We start from the raw sequence: 7,878 nt of genomic DNA on the forward strand, positions 1-7,878 counted from the left end.
GGTGACTCCAGCACTGCCCTGGACAGATCATTCCAGTGCCTGAGAAGCCTCTCTGGGAAGAAACATTTCCTAGCAGCCAGCCTGAACCTCCCCTGGCACAGCTTGGAACCCTTTCCTCTGGTGCTGTTGCTTGTCCCCAAGGAGCAGAGGCTGCCCCCTCCTTGCTCCAACCTCCCTTCAGGGAGCTGGAGAGAGCAATGAGGTCTCCCCTCAGCCTCCTCTTCTCCACACTGAACACCCCCAGCTGCCTCAGATGCTCCTCATAGCCCAGGGGCTCCAGGCCCTTCCTGAGCCTCGTTGACCTTCCTCTGGACGTGCTCCAGAGCTGCTTTGTCCCTCCTGTACTGGGGGGCCCAGAAGTGAACACAATACTCCAGGTGTGGCCTCAGCAGTGCTGGGCACAGGGGGATGATCACCTCCCTGTCCCTGCTGCCCATCCTCTTTCTAACCCAAGCCAGGATGCCTTTGGCTTTCTTGGCCACCTGGCCACTGCTGACTCATATTTCATTGACTGCCAACCAGCAGCCCCAGGTCCCTCTCGGAGTCACAGCTTTCCAACCACACAGCCCCAAGTCTGCAGCTTACCATGGGCTTGTTGTGACCCAGGTGGAGGACCTGGCCCTTGGCCTTCTTAAACTTCATCCATTTAGCCTTGGCCTTTGGGTCTAACCTGGCCAGGTCCTGCTGCAAAGCCTCCCTACCCTCTAGCAGATCCACACAGCCACCCAGCTTGGTGTCATCTGCAAATGGACTGAGGCTGCCTCCATCCTCTCATCCAGCTCATTGATAAAGATATTAAAGAGGACAGGGCCCAGGACTGAACCCTGGGGGTGCCACTAGGAACTGGGCACCAGCCAGACTTAACTCCAGTCACCACCACTCTCTGGGCCCTGCCATTGCAGTACAAACTGGAGACACTGATCCCCTCCCAGTCCAGACTGGACACCATCCCTGTCCAACTAGGTCTCTTTAACCTCTCCTAAGAAAGTTTGGCCAAGTCATCCCATAGATAGAAACTGAATCCTCTGGTCCCTCCCAGTACACAACAGTCCCTGCCCTAGTCCACATTGGGTCCCATTAACATCTCCAAGTACAGAGTTGACTTTGTCCCAGCAGGAACTGGTTCCCCTGATCTTATCCCAGTACCCACTTGCCTGGATCCCCTTGCACCCTCCCACCATCCAACACATCCCTCCAAGTGGACAATGGATACTCTCACTGCCTCCCAGGACACACTCTACTTCCTCCCACTACAAACTGCACCCCTGGTGACTCCTAGGACAATCTCTGACACCTCCCAGTAAGGCATCATCCCATGGCCTCTCCCAGTAAAGACTGGGCCCCCTCCCATTACAACCTGAAAGCCCTAATCCTGTGCCAGCACAAACTGGGCCTCTTCCCATACAAACTGAGCTCCTTCAATCTTGACCACACAGACTGAGCCTTGTCCCAGTAAAAACTGGCTGACCTGGATCATCCCAGGAAGAGTGGCCTCTGACAGTACCAAACTGATACCTTGATCACCTCCTAGAAGAGGTTGAACTCCCTTCCCAGTACAAACTGCATCCTCTGGCTTCACCCAGGGAAATGGGGACCCTGTTGTGATTAAACTGTCCCAGTGATGTCCTTATAGAGATTTAGCCCCATCCCTTTACAGACTGGATGTCCTGATTCACTCCTAGTGCAGACTGGGCCCCCTCCCAGTACAAGATGGCAACCCTAATCCAATTCCAGAACAAACTCTGTCCCATTCCACTAGAAACTGGATCTCCTGATCTCCGCCAGTAGGCCAGCAGAAGGCATGTGGTGGGCAAGTGACTGATGTGAATCCCTGTCCCTAAACAGGGAAGAGCCTGTCCACGTGGTCTCTCCAGGAAGAGCCTTGGAGCTGGGGCATTCACTGCCCTTTGGGTCTAACGGTTCTTATCGAGCCTCCCCCCGCTGTAACTGAGCACTACCTGCTCTCAGGGACTTTCTCTTTCCAAGATGTTGCCTCCTAATTTGCATAGAATAGTTTGTATTTGCCCTACACTTGCATAAGTTCTGTTGCAAATATATCTTCCAACCATACAAGGATCCTTTTAAGGAGTTTTGGCATATTTCATTAAAAAAGGGTTACTATTTTTTTTTTTGTTATTATTGCTGTTGTGAGGGTAATTAAATAATATTCCTCCCCTCAACCACATCGGATTGCTCTGAGTCTTTTGCCACTTTTGCATTTGGTTGGTGTGGTCCTGAAGTGGCATCAATATGTTCTGGATGTGTACACAGTACCAGTGAGGGTTGTCCCAATCTCCACCCCATGATGTAAGTTCATCGCTCTTCTGGGAAGTCTGCCTTGTCCTTCAACGTCCTGGTTACCACTGCCAAGGAAATAGCAATGTGGACTCCTTCATCATTGGCCTGTAAGAAAACACAGAGCTGAGCTGGGTTTAGAACCTGAGCTTCAGAGTTAGAATTCAGAGACTATCCACTGAGCACACATGGGCTGACTTTTCCATTCCATTGCAGGGCTTCCCAGGCATGGAAGCCTCTGGGTTCTGCCAGCATCATGGGCACAGTGCCAGTAGAAGGAAACTTCACAAGTAGGGGTTGTCCCACATGTATCCCTGGTAGGGACTCATCCCCTTTGATGTGTGGTCAGTATCCATTCATGGTTCTGTGGGACTCTGCTTGAATTTTGGGGTCTCCATGAGTTCAGTTGTTGACAGTAAAACCTGCCTGTGCCAACTGTGTGTCCCAGCTGTGCCATGAGACATCAGCCTGTCTTTTAATCAGGCCATTGGTCCATTCAACTACACCAGTAGCCTGAGGAGAATATAAGGGATGGAACATTCATTTAATTCCTTTTTCTTGGTCCTAGTCTTGCACTGTAGTCACTGTGAAGTGTCATCTGTGGTCACTTTGGATACACTCAGGTAGGTTACTAAACCTTCAGAGCTTCGATCATTTGAGCTCCTGTGGCAGTGCTGGTAGCTGTGGCCATGGGTCATCCTGAGAGTACTTCTGCTCCTACCAGAATACTCCTTTTTCCATGAGATTGTTTCAAAGGCCCAATAGAATCAATCTGTCAAGTACTCCACAGAGTCTGGTCTTGTCTAATAGACTGAGCTGGTGTTTGACTCTGTGTTGACTTAAGCCTTGCCTGTCCTTGAGGACAAGCTGTAAGAATTCACAGAATCCCCCAGGTTGGAGAAGACCCTGGGGATCATCAGTCCAACCTTTCAGAAGCACTCATCTCCCATGTTGTCATGGACACTGGCCAGCCTCCTGGCTGACACTCAGAGATGTGTCTTCCCTCAGTGGCCTCTTTTCATGTGTAACCTCTCAGCCAATCATTCCTTATTCACTATGTTAACTTCAGCAAGGGGATGTGCCTGTTGCTTCCATTTTGCAGCAGGTGTTGCATTCCTTGCATGGCTTTCTAGCCCTCCTACTTTTAAGGGTCTTGACCAGCCTATTTCTAATCATTGTTGCCAGTCTCCAGCTCTCCAGACTTTGGTGTGGCCCACATCCCACTGCTTAGATTCCCACTGCCAGATCCATTCAGTGGCACCCTTGTAGGTTGCATGGGAATCAGTGTGAAGAGCGGTGGCACCAATCCCTGATGCCAACAGGAGTGCAGGCAATCCTCCCACCTGTGCACTACCTTCACATTCCCCTCTGGCAGTCTTCCCAGCACCAATCTACAGTGCTGCAGCTTTGTATTGCCACTTGGATCCCACACAGTGGGCAGATGCATCCCTGAACCACAGTCCTTCTGTATTTGAGTCTGTGGTCACTTCCAGTGCTTCCTTCAGTGAAGAAAGTTCATAGTGCTGACCTAGCAAAACTGTCTGGATTCACAGGCTGCTGTAACTTAGAGACTGGAGTTGGACCCTCCTGCAGTTGCCATCACTGTGCAGTTCCTCCTAAGTAGGCACTTCTGTACTGTGTCATTTGGGGCTACTCCTTCAGGAGGAGGTGATCCCTTGAGGATTGGATTTGGCAGAAAGAAAGGGTCTTGCACTGTAATATCTTGTGAAGTGCATCATCTCTTTGATGTCTTGAGTGCCCTGGTGATTCAGAGAAGTCCTTTCTCCCACTCTGATACTGTTGTTCAGTTTCCTTAAAAGAAGTGGATGATACCAGTAAAGGTCTAGGGGAGCCTCTCAGTCCCTTTTGGAGTATCTCTCAATAGGATATATCTGTATCTGTATCTATCTCTGTCTCTATCTCTATCTCTACCTCTATTCACCAAAGTGGAGATCTGACCATCAGGCTGCTGCTTTGAGGAGAGAACTCAACTCTCTCCATAGCAGGACTCCATTTATACCCCAGGAGTTGTTGTGCTGTGGTCAATTTCTTAATTAGTTGGAGGGACCCTGCTTGTTGGGACCAATCAGTACTTTGCATTTGTAAGGGTGGAATCTTACCTGCCACAACCTTAAACCTGATTTTTATTACTCTGAGCTTCCATCCCTCAGTCTCACATTTCAAAGGCTCTGGTCTTGCATTTCCAAGCAAGGCTTTGTTTTCCTTACCTATCAGTTCATGCTCATGAGCTCACCCCCTGGTTTGGAACATCTAGAAAGATCCTCACAAGCTATAGAGTAAGATTAGTTCTTTCATGTGCTGTATTTGGGCTTTTCCTCTGGTTAGTGCAAGGTAAAGACAGATGAGAGAGTTATGATTTTTAAGTGCATGAGAATGGCCTTGTGAGAGGAGCCCTGGGGCTGTCTGCACAAGCCATGGATGACCAAGCACTTGGATGAGTCACACCCCATGAACATGTAAGAGAAAGGAGGAATAATTGCATTAGGTAAGGGTGCTGGATCCTGCACCTGGGCCACAACAACCCCATGCAGTGCTACAAGCTTGGGGAAGAATGGCTGGAGAGCTGTGTGCTGGAAAAGGACCTGGGGGCACTGATTGACAAGAGGACGAATATGAGTCAGCAGTGTGCCTGGTGGCCAAGAAGGCCAATGGCATCCTGGCCTGTTTTAGAAATAGTGTGGCCAGCAGGAGCAGGAAGTGATTGTCCCTCTGGACTCAGCTTTGGTCAGGCTCCACCTTGAGTGCTGTGTTCAGTTTTGGGCACTGCAGAACAGGAAGGACATGGAGGGGCTGGAGTGTGGACACAGAAGGGACTCTAAGCTGGTGAAGGTCCTGGAGAACAAGGCCTGTGAGGAGAAGCTGAGGGAACTGGGGTGTTTAATCTGCAAAAAAGGAAGGCTAAGAGGAGGCCTTTTTGCTCTCCACAGCTACCTGAAAGGAGGTTGTAGAGAGGTAGGCACTGGACTCTTCTCACAGGTATCTAATGATAGAAGGAGAAGGAATGGCCTCAAGCTGCACCAGAGGAGGCTTAGTCTGGACATAAGGACAAAAATATCACAGAAAGGGTTGTGAGGCACTGGAACTGTGTGGTGGTTTGGCCCTGGCTGGGGGTCAAATGCCCACCAAAGCTGCTCTGTCACTCCCCTGCTTATATGGAGAGGGGAGAGGGGAAAAGATGAGAAAAGTCTGGCAATAAGGTAGAAGCAATTCAATACTAATGCTGAGCAGAAGCAGAGGCTGTGTGCAGTCAGTGAGAGCCAGGTGCCCCCCAAAGACTCTCTATCACTCCCCTTCTTGGATGGACAGGGGAGAGGGAAAATATAAGAGGTCAGGGGAGGAGCAGTGTAACAGAGCACTGTGGCAAAAAGAGCTGCACACAGAAGCAGAGCAAACACAAAGATTGTTCTCTGCTCCCCATCAGCAGACAGTCTCCAGTTGCTCCCTGGGAAGCAGAGCTTCAATACACATAGTGGTTGCTCCAAGCACCATCACCCAATGCCCTCCACTGACTTCTTTCCCACAGCTTTTCTATCTGAGCTGATGTCACATAGCAGGGAACATCCCTTTGGTCAGGATGGCTCAGCTGGCCTGGTCATGTCCTCTCCCAGGATTCTGCCCACCCCTCAGCCTAGTCTTGGCAGGTTCATGTTGCCAAAGCACAGCCTTGGTGCTGTGCCAGCACTGCTAGAACTGCTGTGTACAGAACTGAGTCCAGCTCAGCCAAACCCAATACCATCTCCACTCCTTCTTCCAAACCATTTGTCTCATGCTCAGCTTTCACATAATTCACTACATGGAACCCTGGCACTCTTCTTGATTCTCATACCTTGCTGACACCCACAACCTAAACTTCCTACTTAAACCCTCTTCAGACACAACCTACAGATCTATACATTTGGATCAACTACTCTCCCCAGTCCTTTCATAGAGAGATGCTGCTCTTCCATCCCATGGGCTTCTTCCACTCCTCCAGTTGTTACTTGTGCCCCATCTGTAGTGTTCAAGACAGGAGATGCAGGATATTCTGCTGTTGGGCACCAACACCAGCTTGGTTTCAGTCCCTCTTGTTTCTTGGGAAACTCACTCTTCATCAGTTCAGCTCATTCCTGCAGTGTCACTTCCTGCAACATACAACTCACATCCCAGGTTATTTTTCCTTTGAGGTTAAATCTCCTTGAGGCACACCCTGAGTCTCCCCATCCTTTCCCATTACCCATGGAGTACACAGTCTGAATCTTCCCAGAGGCTTGTGAGTGACAGGGAATGTGATCCACCCATTCAATGCCATGTTTCTTGGCCCAGCAACTGATGGCATTATCCCTGCAGTGAGTCCCACTGTCAGATTCAATTCTTTCAGGGCTACCATGTCACCACAGGATTTGCCTCTCAAGGCCTAAGAAGGTGCTCCAGGCACTGCCATGGTTCCAACCAAGCAATGGCAATTGCCTCTACCATTGTGGGGATGTAGTGTGCAGTGCTTGCCCTGGCATGGTCAGGGTGGCACTAGTCCAATATAATCAATCTACCAGGCCTCACCATAGCCAAAACCCAGACCCTGCCCTCTCTTCCAGGGACACTTTGCTCTGGTGGCTCTCCTGATTGCAGCACATTTCACAGCCATGTGTGACCTGGGGGCCAAGTGCCCACCACAGCTGCTCTATCACTGCCCTGCTCTGATGGACAGGGCAGAGGGGAAAAGATACCAAAGGGTAATAAGGTAGAAGCAATTGAATCCTAATGCTGAGCACAAGCAGAGGCTGGGTGCAGACCCCAAAGCCAACAGAGAAGTTCTTCTCTCCTGCCCATCAGCACACGGCAGTCGCTCACTCCCGGCCTGCAGGGCTCTAACACAGGCAGCAGTTGCTCTGGAGGACAGACCCCAGGGACCAATCTCCCCACACTTCCTCCTCTCACTTAGCTTCTCTAGCTGAGCTGATGTCATCTGGCATGGAACAGCCCTTGGGGCAGTTTGGGTCAGCTGGCCCAGCTGTGTCCCCTCCCAAGATCTTGCCCAGCCCTCAGTGCACTCCTGGGTCAGGGCAATGTTGGCAAAGCATAGCCCAGTGCTGGTTCAGCAGCAGCCAAAGCACTGCTGTGGTATCAACACCCAGCCCCAGCCCTGCAAAACACAGCACTGGAAAGATGCTCTGAGGAGAATTAACTCCAGCTCAGCCAAACCCAATCCACTCTCATTCCCTGGGCTCTCCAGTGAAAAAGACAAACAGAGAGTGGCAGCTCCCAGCTGATTTGGGGCAAGTGAACACCACCACTGCACCTGGAACCCACAGTGTGCCAAACACTGCAGAGCAGATGAGAACAGGACAGAGTGTGGCCAGTGAGGAACACTCCAATCTGGGAGTGTTCAAGTGTCCAAGCTGGGACAGCTACAATTCACAGGGGCAGTTCAGGCACTAAAGCCAGAGCCTTGGAGCTCTCCTGGATCACAGCAGCTGTGCCCAGCACCTCCCCCACTCACACATTCCTCAGACACAACCTGCAACAGAGGCCAGGACCAAGTCAGACTTCTCCAGGCTCAGTTCTCATCCCCTGAAAACGCCAAAG

At 50.7% G+C, this 7,878-nt stretch overlaps 1 protein-coding gene across 1 annotated transcript in view; it reads right to left on the reverse strand.

The window, feature by feature from the left end:
* Positions 1 to 2,220, reverse strand: part of LOC128967638 (olfactory receptor 14A16-like) — a 3,714-nt gene extending 1,494 nt beyond the window's left edge. The window contains exon 1 of the mRNA XM_054381821.1: positions 2,212 to 2,220. The gene's annotated coding sequence lies outside the window, so the exon portion shown is untranslated. The remainder of the gene's footprint in view (positions 1 to 2,211) is intronic.
* Positions 2,221 to 7,878: the final 5,658 nt, after the last annotated feature.

Source organism: Indicator indicator, chromosome 6 (assembly GCF_027791375.1).
Source record: "Indicator indicator isolate 239-I01 chromosome 6, UM_Iind_1.1, whole genome shotgun sequence".
NCBI classification, from domain to species: domain Eukaryota; kingdom Metazoa; phylum Chordata; class Aves; order Piciformes; family Indicatoridae; genus Indicator; species Indicator indicator.